This window comes from Dipodomys ordii, unplaced genomic scaffold (assembly GCF_000151885.1).
Source record: "Dipodomys ordii isolate 6190 unplaced genomic scaffold, Dord_2.0 Scaffold138, whole genome shotgun sequence".
Lineage (NCBI taxonomy): Eukaryota > Metazoa > Chordata > Mammalia > Rodentia > Heteromyidae > Dipodomys > Dipodomys ordii.
This window is the reverse complement of record NW_012267354.1, coordinates 547,600-557,368: the sequence shown is the minus strand read 5'-3', so window position 1 is coordinate 557,368 and position 9,769 is coordinate 547,600. Positions and strand designations below refer to the sequence as shown.

Here is a 9,769-nt window from a genome sequence, read left to right as displayed (position 1 = left end):
CGACCGGACCAAAAAAAAAAAAAAAAAAGACTGGACTAAACCAGCCTTGCCACTTCCCTAGCCTCCTCCATGATGGGTTGAGGAGAGGGCTCTGGGCCACAGGGATTTGGGGGACCAATGGGTGCTTCTGGGATAGGCTCTGGGCCTCTGGATAGGGGTGTGAAAAATGTGATGTGTGAGCTCTGACAGCCAGCCAAGGTCCATGGGTGAACCCCCAAATCCTAGAGAACACAAAGGGAGACTGAAGCTGAGCAGCTACTCAGGAGGCTGATAGCTGAGGATCCTAGTTCAAGGTCAACCTGGGTGTTAAAGTCTGCCCAGTAAAGACTCTTAACTCCAATAAACTGCCCCCCCCCCAAAAAAAAGCCAGAAGTGGAGCTGTGGCTTAAGTGGTAGAGGCACAAAAAAGCATCTCAGGAGCCAGGCGCTGGTGGCTCACGCCTGTAATCTTAGCTACTCAGGAGGCTGAGATCTGAGGATAGCAGTTCAAAGCCAGCCCGGGCAGGAAAGTCCGTGAGACTCTTATCTCCAATAAACCACTAGAAAACCGGAAGTGGCACTGTGGCTCAAGCAGTAGAGCGCTCGCCTTGAGCTGAAGAGCTGAAGGACAGTGCCCAGGCCCAGAGTTCAAGCCCCACAACTAAAAAAAAAAAAAAGAAAAGAATCTCAGGGACAGCACCCTGGTGGCCTTTAGTTCAAGCCCCAGGATCAGAGGAAGAAGAAGGAGGAAGAAGAGGAGGAGGAGGAAGAGGACGAAGGAAGAAGAAAGAAGCAGTAGCTGTGTCTCTGACATCAAGCCACCAAATTAACACAGACTCTACCAGACATTTTGTTTAAGCATCTGATAATTTGGCTACAATGCATTATTAGAAACCTTCCCTATATCCTTTTTCTTTCCTCCTACTTAGTCATGCCCTTCCAAAATGGGTATGACATAAGCCCACCTTGTTTGCAGATTTACTACACATGGTTTTGACCAAGTGTAGTAAAGTAAAACAAAACAGTCTGCATGTGTGTTTGGCAGCTCAGTCGATTTGGGGGATGTCCTGTCAGTCCTGCATGATTGACGATTATGTTTAAATTCTATGCATCCTAAATATTTGCAGTTTTTCCTTAATGATGGGCTGCTTAGAACCAAATGTCTGGCATAGTTAATTGGGGAAAACTTGAAGTTTCACCTCAATTCTTTTTATTTTTATTTTTACTGGTACTGGGGCTTGAACTCAAGGTGTTACACTCTTGCTTGGCTTTTTTTTTTTCTTTTTTTTTGGTCCGGTCGTGGGGCCTGAACTCTGGGCCTGGGCGATGTCCCTCAGCTCTTCAGCTCAAAGCTAGCGCTCTACCACTTGAGATACAGCGCCACTTCCAGCTTTTTTCTTTTTGCTTATGTGGTGCTGAAGAATCAAACCCAGGGCCTCAGGCATGCAAGGCAAGCGCTCTACCACTGAGCCACCTTCCCAGCCCTCTTGCTTGGCTTTTTGATCATGGCTAGGGCTCTACCACTTAAACCACACCTCCACTTCAAGCTTTTGGCTGGTTAGTTGGAGATAAAGAGTCTCAGAGACTTGACTGCCAGGGCTAGCTTCAAACCATGATCCTCAGATCTCAGCCTTCTGAGTTACTAAGAATATAGATGTGAACCACCAGCACTTAGCTCAATCAATGATTTTGTCCTGTAATGTTTCACTGGCTTTTTCCCCAGGTGCCTGATCAAGACCTTCTGGCTTACAAATTGCCCCTCCTTTTCTTCTCTCTCAGCAGCCCAGGACCTACAACTCCTAATGTCTTTGCTCTTACTCTTGTTCTTGGCTGGGAGACTTTTTAACCTTCACCAAGGGTTCCATCACTGCAGATTTTTCTTTGAGACTCCGGAAGGCACACATTGGTTTTGTTTCACTGTGAGAATTGGCCACTTTTGGGAAGAAAGCATTTTTTTTTCCTGGCCTTGACTTGTTATCTTTAAAATAGAGTTAGGGGGCTGGGAAGGTGGCTCAGTGGTAGAGTGCTTGCCTTGCATGCATGAGGCCCTGGGTTCAATTCCTCAGCACCACATAAGAAAAAAAAAAACAGAAGTAGCTCTGTGGCTCAAGTGGTAGAGCGCTAGCCTTGAGATGAAGAGCTGAGGGACAGCGCCCAGGCCCAGAGTTCAGGCCCCACAACCAGACCCTAAATAAATAAATAAAATAAAATAGAGTTAGAAGCTGGCACCTGTGGCTCACACCTGTAATCCCAGCTACTCGGGAAGGCTGAGTTCTGAGGACTGCAATTTGAAGTCAGCCCAGCAAGGAAGTCCATGAGACTCTCCAATTAACCACCAAAAAGCCAGAAATGGAGCTGTGGCTCAAGTGGTAGAGCACTAGCCTTGAGCAAAAAGGCTCTGGGACAGTGCCCAGGTCCTGAGTTCAAGCCCCAAGACCAAATAAATAAATAAATAAATAAATAGAGTTAGCTGTACAAACATAGCTATGAGTTTCTTATTTCTTATGTTTTAGTAAGATGAAAACAAAGTAGCAATCAATACAAGCAAAAGTAAGAAGGCAGTTTAAAAAAGTTGCCATTGATTTAACATGATGAATAGTGTTGTTTTCTGAAATGAAGTTGATGTTGGCAATCCCAACATACACAGCATTTCAGGGAACAGCACATTCGGGTTCTTTTGAACCTGGGATAACATTTCACTGTGTGCCAGGGATGACTCAATTCTTCCTTTCTCAGGTCTATTCAGATTACTAAGAAATAAGTTAGTACTTGTCTTGTGGCCTTCTTTGTACAGATTCAATCAAGACAAGGCAAGCTATAAATGGGCAAACACTGGCATGAATCAGGCACTCACATGCAGGCTCAGGCTTAGTTCCTTAAGATCCAAACTGCTTATAATTAACAAAGAAAATGTAAACATGGAATTTAATACTTTTCACATAGATCATCAGGAGTCCAGAGACCTTAATTTGAGAAATACTCTCTTGGCATTGATCTTGACTTTATAGTATGGCATTGAGCAAATCATTTGCTCTGTGTGTGTGTGTGTGTGTGTGTGTGTGTGTGCATGACAATGCTGGGGCTTGAACTTGGGGCCTAGCACTGTCCCAGCTAGCTTTTTTGCCCAAGGATGGAGCTTTACCACTTGAGCCACAGGTCTCTGTCTGGCACTTTGCTGGAGAGAAGGACCTTGAATTTGTCTGCCCAGGCTGCCTTTGAACCTTGATCCTCAGAACTCAGCCTCCTGAGTAGCTAGGATTATAGTCCTTTGCATATATATGTATAAACAGAGAGAGAGAGAGAGAGTCATTTATCTATTCTTTGCATACAAACAAGAAAGAGTTGGGTGCTTATATTCTTGAGCTATGGAATTAGAACAGTTAAAGACAATATCTTGACCCAGGTACTGGTGGCTCACATCTGTACTCCCAACTACTCAGGAGGCTGAGATCTGAGGGTCTTGGTTCAAAGCCAGCCTGGACAAGAAAGATTCTGTGGCTCTTATCTCCAATTTACCACCAAAACGATTGAAGTGGGCTGTGGCTCAAGTGGTAGAGCTCTAACCTTGTGGAAAAAAAAAAGCAAAAAGCTTAGAACAATGCTTAGGCCATGAGTTCAAGCTCCAGAACTAGTATACTCTCTCTCTCTTTCACACACACACACACACACACACGCACACGCACACACACACACACACACACACACACACACGCATACGACGATAGTTTCTTATGATCCTCAAAGACTAGGAAGGAAGAGATAAGGGTTTTTTCCTAGGCAAAGTATTTGTGGTTTTGGTGGCTAAGACCCTCAGTCTGGCTTTGCTTTGGATACAAAAAGCCTCAGGCTTCAATTACAGCACTATCAAATTACTCTGAATGTATTCACCTTCTGTAACCTCAGTTTCTGGCCCTATGGAGTGGGCATATTTCAAGATGCCCCCTCACAGTGCTTCTGTGAGAGCCAAATGGTCTGAGTGTGAAAAACCCTGAGTACAGAGCGTGCAGAGCCTGCACAAGCTAGGCTCCAATCCTAATGGGCTTCTGGGAGTGCTTCAGGCTCTTTAGCCAAGGACAGCAGAAGGAGAGTAAAGCTTCTGATGCTGTCTATAAATGACATTATCCCTGATATGTGAGTAGCCCCTGGCTGGCTGCAGCTGCAGTTCAGCCTCTCTCCTATCCCTCACTAGTCGCCTGCTTAATGTGCGCCCCCTAGCTGTAGTTCTGTTCATTGCAGGGACTGTGAAGCCCACAAAAAGAGTCAAGATGAAACCCATCAAGAATGAGTCTGGGGGTAGGGGAGGCTCTAGAAGCTTAGGGGTGTATATAGTAGAGCCACCAAGGGAGCCCATTCTAGATCTCTCTTTGAAGGATCCAGGCAAAAGTCCTGGGCAAGAAGCAGAAACTTGCCACAGATCTAGGTCAAGTTCCAACCTCTGTTAGTCTGGGGTTTTTTGTTGTTGTGGTGGTTGTTGGTCATGGGACTTGAACTCTGGGCCTGGGCACTGTTCCTGAACTCTTCAGCTCAAAGTGAGTGCTCTACCACTTGAGCCACAGTGCCACTTCCTGTTTTCTGGCAGTTAACTGGAGATAAGAGTCTCATGGACTTTCCTGGCTTTGAACCGTGATCCTCAGATCTCAGCCTCCTTAGTAGCTAGGATTACAGGTGTGAGCCACCAGTGCCGGCCACTGTTGTATTTTTAGTAAAAAAACCAAACCAAACCTCTATATAGTTGTACAAAAGGATTTCAGTTCCATATAACAAATTATGAGCTACAATACATCTTGATCCCTTGCATCTTCTGGTTTCGTTTTTATAAAGAGCCCTGACTCACCTACCTCTGAGGAGACAACCATAAGATAACAAAGACTTGGGGAACCTGCCTAGCATGTGCATTACTTTCTTAGGATTTCACCATTTCCTTCTGGCATTCCTGGTTGGGGGGTGGGAGTGAACCACAGGGGGATGGACAAGATAAAGCTGGTATTACTCCTTTCTCCTTTGTCATGGCTCTGAACTTTGCATCCCACATGCTGCTGCCAGAAACAAATTTAATAATAATAATAATAATAATAAACCCACAAATTTAATCATGTCATTTTCTGGCTCAAAGGCTCTTCCTCCTTACCTTCAGAATAGGCCAAAATATTAAGAAAGTCCAAGTCTGCCTTTCTGGCATTACTCACTGAGGACAGAGCCTGCTTGCCACCACAGCTGTATTTTCACACCCTCCTGTGGTACCTCCCAGCCCTTTTTCATTCAGCTGCCTCAGCCATGCACTGCTCTGCAAATCTTTTATTTTTGGTCAGCCATGGGGCTTGAACTCAGGGCTTAGGTGCTGTTCCTGAGCTCTTCCTCTCAAGACTAGTCCTCTACCAGTTTGAGCCACAGCACAACTTCCGATTTCCTGGTGATTAATTGAAGATAAGCGTCTCAAGGATCTCAGCCTCCTGAGTAGCTAGGATTATAGGTGTGAGTACCAGTGCCCAGCTTGCTTTGCAAATCGTAACCACTTAGCACCTAGGCCAAGCTTTACTCTTCCACTAGGCTTTTCTCAGTCTTCTCCTGTCCTGCTGGAGGACTGGCTGGCCTGACTCTCCCCTAGTTTTCACAAGCCCCTTCCAGTTTATCTACAGCAGACCAGGATTATAGACACGTGTTCATAATCCTGGTCTGATGTGATTACAGATAGGTGTGTGTGTGTGTGTGTTAGTCTCTCTCTCTCTCTCTCTCTGGACTTTCAGTATGCAGAGGGTGAGGTGGACTCTGCTCTTAGCACCTCTTTGTACTCTCCTCATCTGAGCCCTGCCTGGTGCAGGGGACGTGGGGCTCAGAGATCCCTAGCAATATGGAGCTGATGTCAGGGGAAATTATCACCCGGACAGACTCCTGGGTCTCCCCCCGCCCTACCAGTGAGGGTCCCGGATGGTGGTGGACGCAGCCAAGGCAAGCAAATGGCAGTCATAATTTTCATCCCTCTGCTTTTCTCGCCTTTTGGTGCTGGTGAGAGGCCTCATTCCTCCCTCCAAGTCCAATGAGACACCTTCCTTCAGCTTTGGGGATGGTTGTTTCCAGACCAAGAATTGGAGTGTACTGTTTGACAACGCTGCTTATACTTAACAGGTAGATAGGTCAGCCTTTTCAGTTTGAAATGGAGGTGGTTCCTGAAAAGCAATGGTGCCTTTTGGCTTTAGTTCTTCCTGTGGCCACTGGTGCAATGGGGGAAAAAGGGGGAAAAATTCATCATGTAATACTTGGGGGCAGCTGACTAGGAAACAAATTCTACTTCTCCCCAGGGCACGAAATCAAAATTCTGGGAGAAGGAAGTACATTGTAGGGATCCAGAGAAAGCCTCCAAAGGACCACCCTGCTCAGTTCTGATCTCTCTACTCCTTTCTTTAGCCCCCATCCCCCACATTCTCCCTTCTCTAAGCCCGTGGTCACAGCTAGCCAAGGCTTGCTTTCTGGCCTCCTTCATCTCCCTTTGTCCAGGGTCTCTTTGTCCGGGGGTCTCTTTGTCTGGGGGTCTCCTTTAGTTCAGTTTCACAGTTCTTAGCCTCCCCTCCTTTTCTCTCAGGCCAGGCTGTTCCCTCCCTCTCTGCGGGGGCTGAGAGGCTCCAGCAAGGGGAGCGAGGCTGGGTTGCCATGGTCACGTTGAAGCCAGCCGCAGCTGGCCCGGGGCAGCTGCTCTTGGGCCTGGGGTGCTTGGACAAAGCCTGGCAGCTTCAGCAGCCTCAGACCTAGAACCCCAAAGGCCCAACACTGGAGATACTGGAACCGAGGAGAAGCTCTAGCTGGAGGTGAGAGGGAGGGGGGGGTCAGAACTGAGCTGGAAAGGCAGGAGGGGCACTGGAGTCCCCCTTTCTCTTTGTGGGAAAGGACCAGGTGGGCCAGGTGGTTGGGACCAGGGAGGATGGGTACTGTGTGTGTGTGAAAAATAACCTGAGGGACGAGGATGGCCTAAAGGTAGGTCAGGAGCCTCTGTGTCCTACAGCCCCAAGACAGGTTTGATTCCATTTCTAGGCATCTGCTTTCCACTTTCCCTCCTCTGTCCTGCAGTTGCCCTTCCTTTCAGGGCCTCTTAGACCCCACATCCTTATGTCTCCTTTTTGCAAACTCTGGGCCTCAGTCTTTCCCTTCTTTTTTCCCCTAAGGCTTATTTCACTCTTCTTTTCTTTGTCATATATATATATGTATATATATATATATATATATATATATATATATATATATATATATATATTGCTGGTTGTGGGGCCTGAACTCTGGGCCTGGGCGCTGTCTCTCAGCTCTTCAGCTCAAGGCTAGTACTCTACCACTTGAGCCACAGCGCCACTACCAGGTTTTTCTGCTTATGTGGTGCTGAGGAATTGAATCCAGGGCCTCATGCATGCAAGGCAAGCACTTTACCACTGAGCCACCTTCCCAGCCCTGTCCTTTATTCTTATTCCCTCTGTCTGTCTGCTCATCTCCTGCAGGCTCCTCACTGTGGGTGCTTTTTTTTTTTTTTTGGTCTCTTCCCCACTCTTTCTTCTGGGCCCCTCAGTTATCCCCTGGGTCTGGTGGTCTTACTATCTTGTGATGTGTTTGCTCTGTCCTAAACATCCTGTCCCCCAGCCCCTGCCTGGTCTCTCTCCAGCCTTTCTCTGAGTTCCATCACAATGGAACCGTTCCCTTCTTCCTAGTCCTTTCTGTCCTTTCTTTCTCCTCCCCCCAGGCCATGCACAGCTGAGCGATCTCATCTTTCTGCTACAGTGACATCCTTTCTTCCTCCTCCTTCAACTTGGGGCCTCAGTTTCCCACTTGTGGCATTAAGGTATGACTCATTCCCCCCCCCCAGCCTTTTCTGCTCCCTCACCCTGCCCCCCACCAGCCGCTTCCCACTTTTCCCAGCTGCTGACCCAACCTGCTTCCCCCCAGAGGCAGCTGCAGCTCTGAGAAGGGGTCTGAAGCTGAGGGGGGCTGGGGGCATCTGGTCCATTCTCCCTCTCACTGATTCTGGTTGGTCTCCCCACAATAGCCAGGTCTCTGTAGGCCTAGAGCTGTTCATTACTCTCTTCCACATTTTTTTTTTTTTTGGGGAAAGCTCTTTCCCCTCCTCTCCTTCCTGGGCAGCAGGAAGCCATTGAAGGGGAAGGCAGGGTTTGGAGGTTGCAGAGCATGTGGTACCTCCTAGCTGGAAGTAGGGAGGGAAATGAGGAGGGGTGGCACCCTTGAGATGTGTGGCCTGGCTGTGGAATCCTGAATGGCTGGGATTTCCCTCTCTGGCCCCTGGAAATCTCGGTTCCAGTCCCCACATTCCAGCTGGCTCCAGCCCCCCTGGGCGGTTGTCACTTGATTCCGCTGGGCCCCAGGGCTGCATCCCTCTCAGGGCTGGGGTGAAGTGGGCATCACTGACCAGGAATTTCTCCTGGGAGCATGAGAAGAGCAGACCAACGTTTTAGGACTCGTTGGCTTCCTCTACTGCTCCCAGCAAATCCTTGGGTCCTAGTCAGCATGAGTGCAGGGTGTGGAATGTCCCTCTGGGGTGTGAGGAGCCTAAATTCAGCTTGGCTGCTGCTGGTGGTGGGGGGGGGGTCCCCAATGCACAGCTTCGGGGAGGAAGGGCTGAGGCTGGCCCAGGTGAGGTGACTGAGAAGCCTTGGCCCCACCCCCAGCCTGGCTCTAGGCTGGGCCCAGCCTCTCCGGGACTCAGATTTCCCAGCGCTGTCTGCTGTCTGCGGTGGGGTAGGTGCTCTGGGGAAATCCCTGGGGGCTTGATGGGAGGGCCAGAGGCCCGTTCTGCCAGTGACCCGGGACTGTCGGTGAGCAAGTTCCTCTACTGCTACAGTGTCCTTGGGTTTGTGAACTTGGGCTCATTGTGTGCCTTGGCCTCTCCCAAGGGCCAGCCTCTTCCTGGTAGAGCTTTTGTGTTCGTGTCTGGTTTGGGCATGGTGTTTCTTTCTTGAGACTATTTGGAACGACACTTGGGGTTGTGTCAGAGTTTATGGCAGCTGTGAGGTGCCATGGCGTGGCGATCTGTGATGTTGCCCAGAGAGACCTTACTGGTGATCTAACATGGTCCAGGGGTTGGCAGGTGTGGGGGTGTGGAGAGGAGGGCTGACAGGTGGTGCTTCCTGAGGGCGGACTGTGGGCACCACACGGTCCACTGCTCAGCAGCTCTCTTCTTTATTTACCCAAGCCTCCCCGCAGCTCTGTCTCGGGCTCCCATCCGGTCAGGCAATGTCTGATTTACAGTGTGCCCCGATCTTCTTCCTCCTCCTCCGTCCCTCCACTCACCTGTCCTGGCTCCGTTTCTAGCCCCCCATGCCAGTGATCAGATCCCCCCACCACACACACTTGCGCACCAGGCCTAAGGAATACGAGCCCGAGCCCCGTAGCAGGGGAGTCCAGGGGGAACAGGGCCTGGAAGTGTGGCCCCGAGTTCCCGAGAGCGGTCTGGAGAGAGGAACGGGAACGAGGGAATGCGAGAGAAACCGGGGCTAGGACAGAATGGCTCCTGGCCAGGCTCTGGGGGCGACCTCGGGTGGGCTGGGGAGAGCCTGGAGGGTCCCAGCGAGAAGCCAAGCGCGGTGGTAGGAGACGCGGGTCGGGTGGACAGGTGATCCGGGCTCCCTGCCCCCACTCGGGCTACCGCGCTTCGCTGGGCGCCGGGCCTGTTGAAACCCGCTCGGTCCTCGGCGCCGGGGGCTGCTCCAGGAACCGAGCCCAGAACAGGGGCGGGGGGAGGGAGGGGCGCAAAGTGGGGCCTGCTGTGTGTGTGGACCCCCGTCATCGCCCCCCGGGGATG

At 50.0% G+C, this 9,769-nt stretch overlaps 1 protein-coding gene across 2 annotated transcripts in view; it reads left to right on the top strand.

The window, feature by feature from the left end:
- The first annotated feature begins 8,684 nt into the window (after positions 1-8,684).
- The window catches only part of Ddr1 (discoidin domain receptor tyrosine kinase 1), an 18,998-nt gene continuing 17,913 nt past the window's right edge, over positions 8,685-9,769 (top strand). For both annotated transcript variants that reach the window (XM_013031191.1, XM_013031189.1), the window contains exon 1: positions 8,685-8,706. The gene's annotated coding sequence lies outside the window, so the exon portion shown is untranslated. The remainder of the gene's footprint in view (positions 8,707-9,769) is intronic.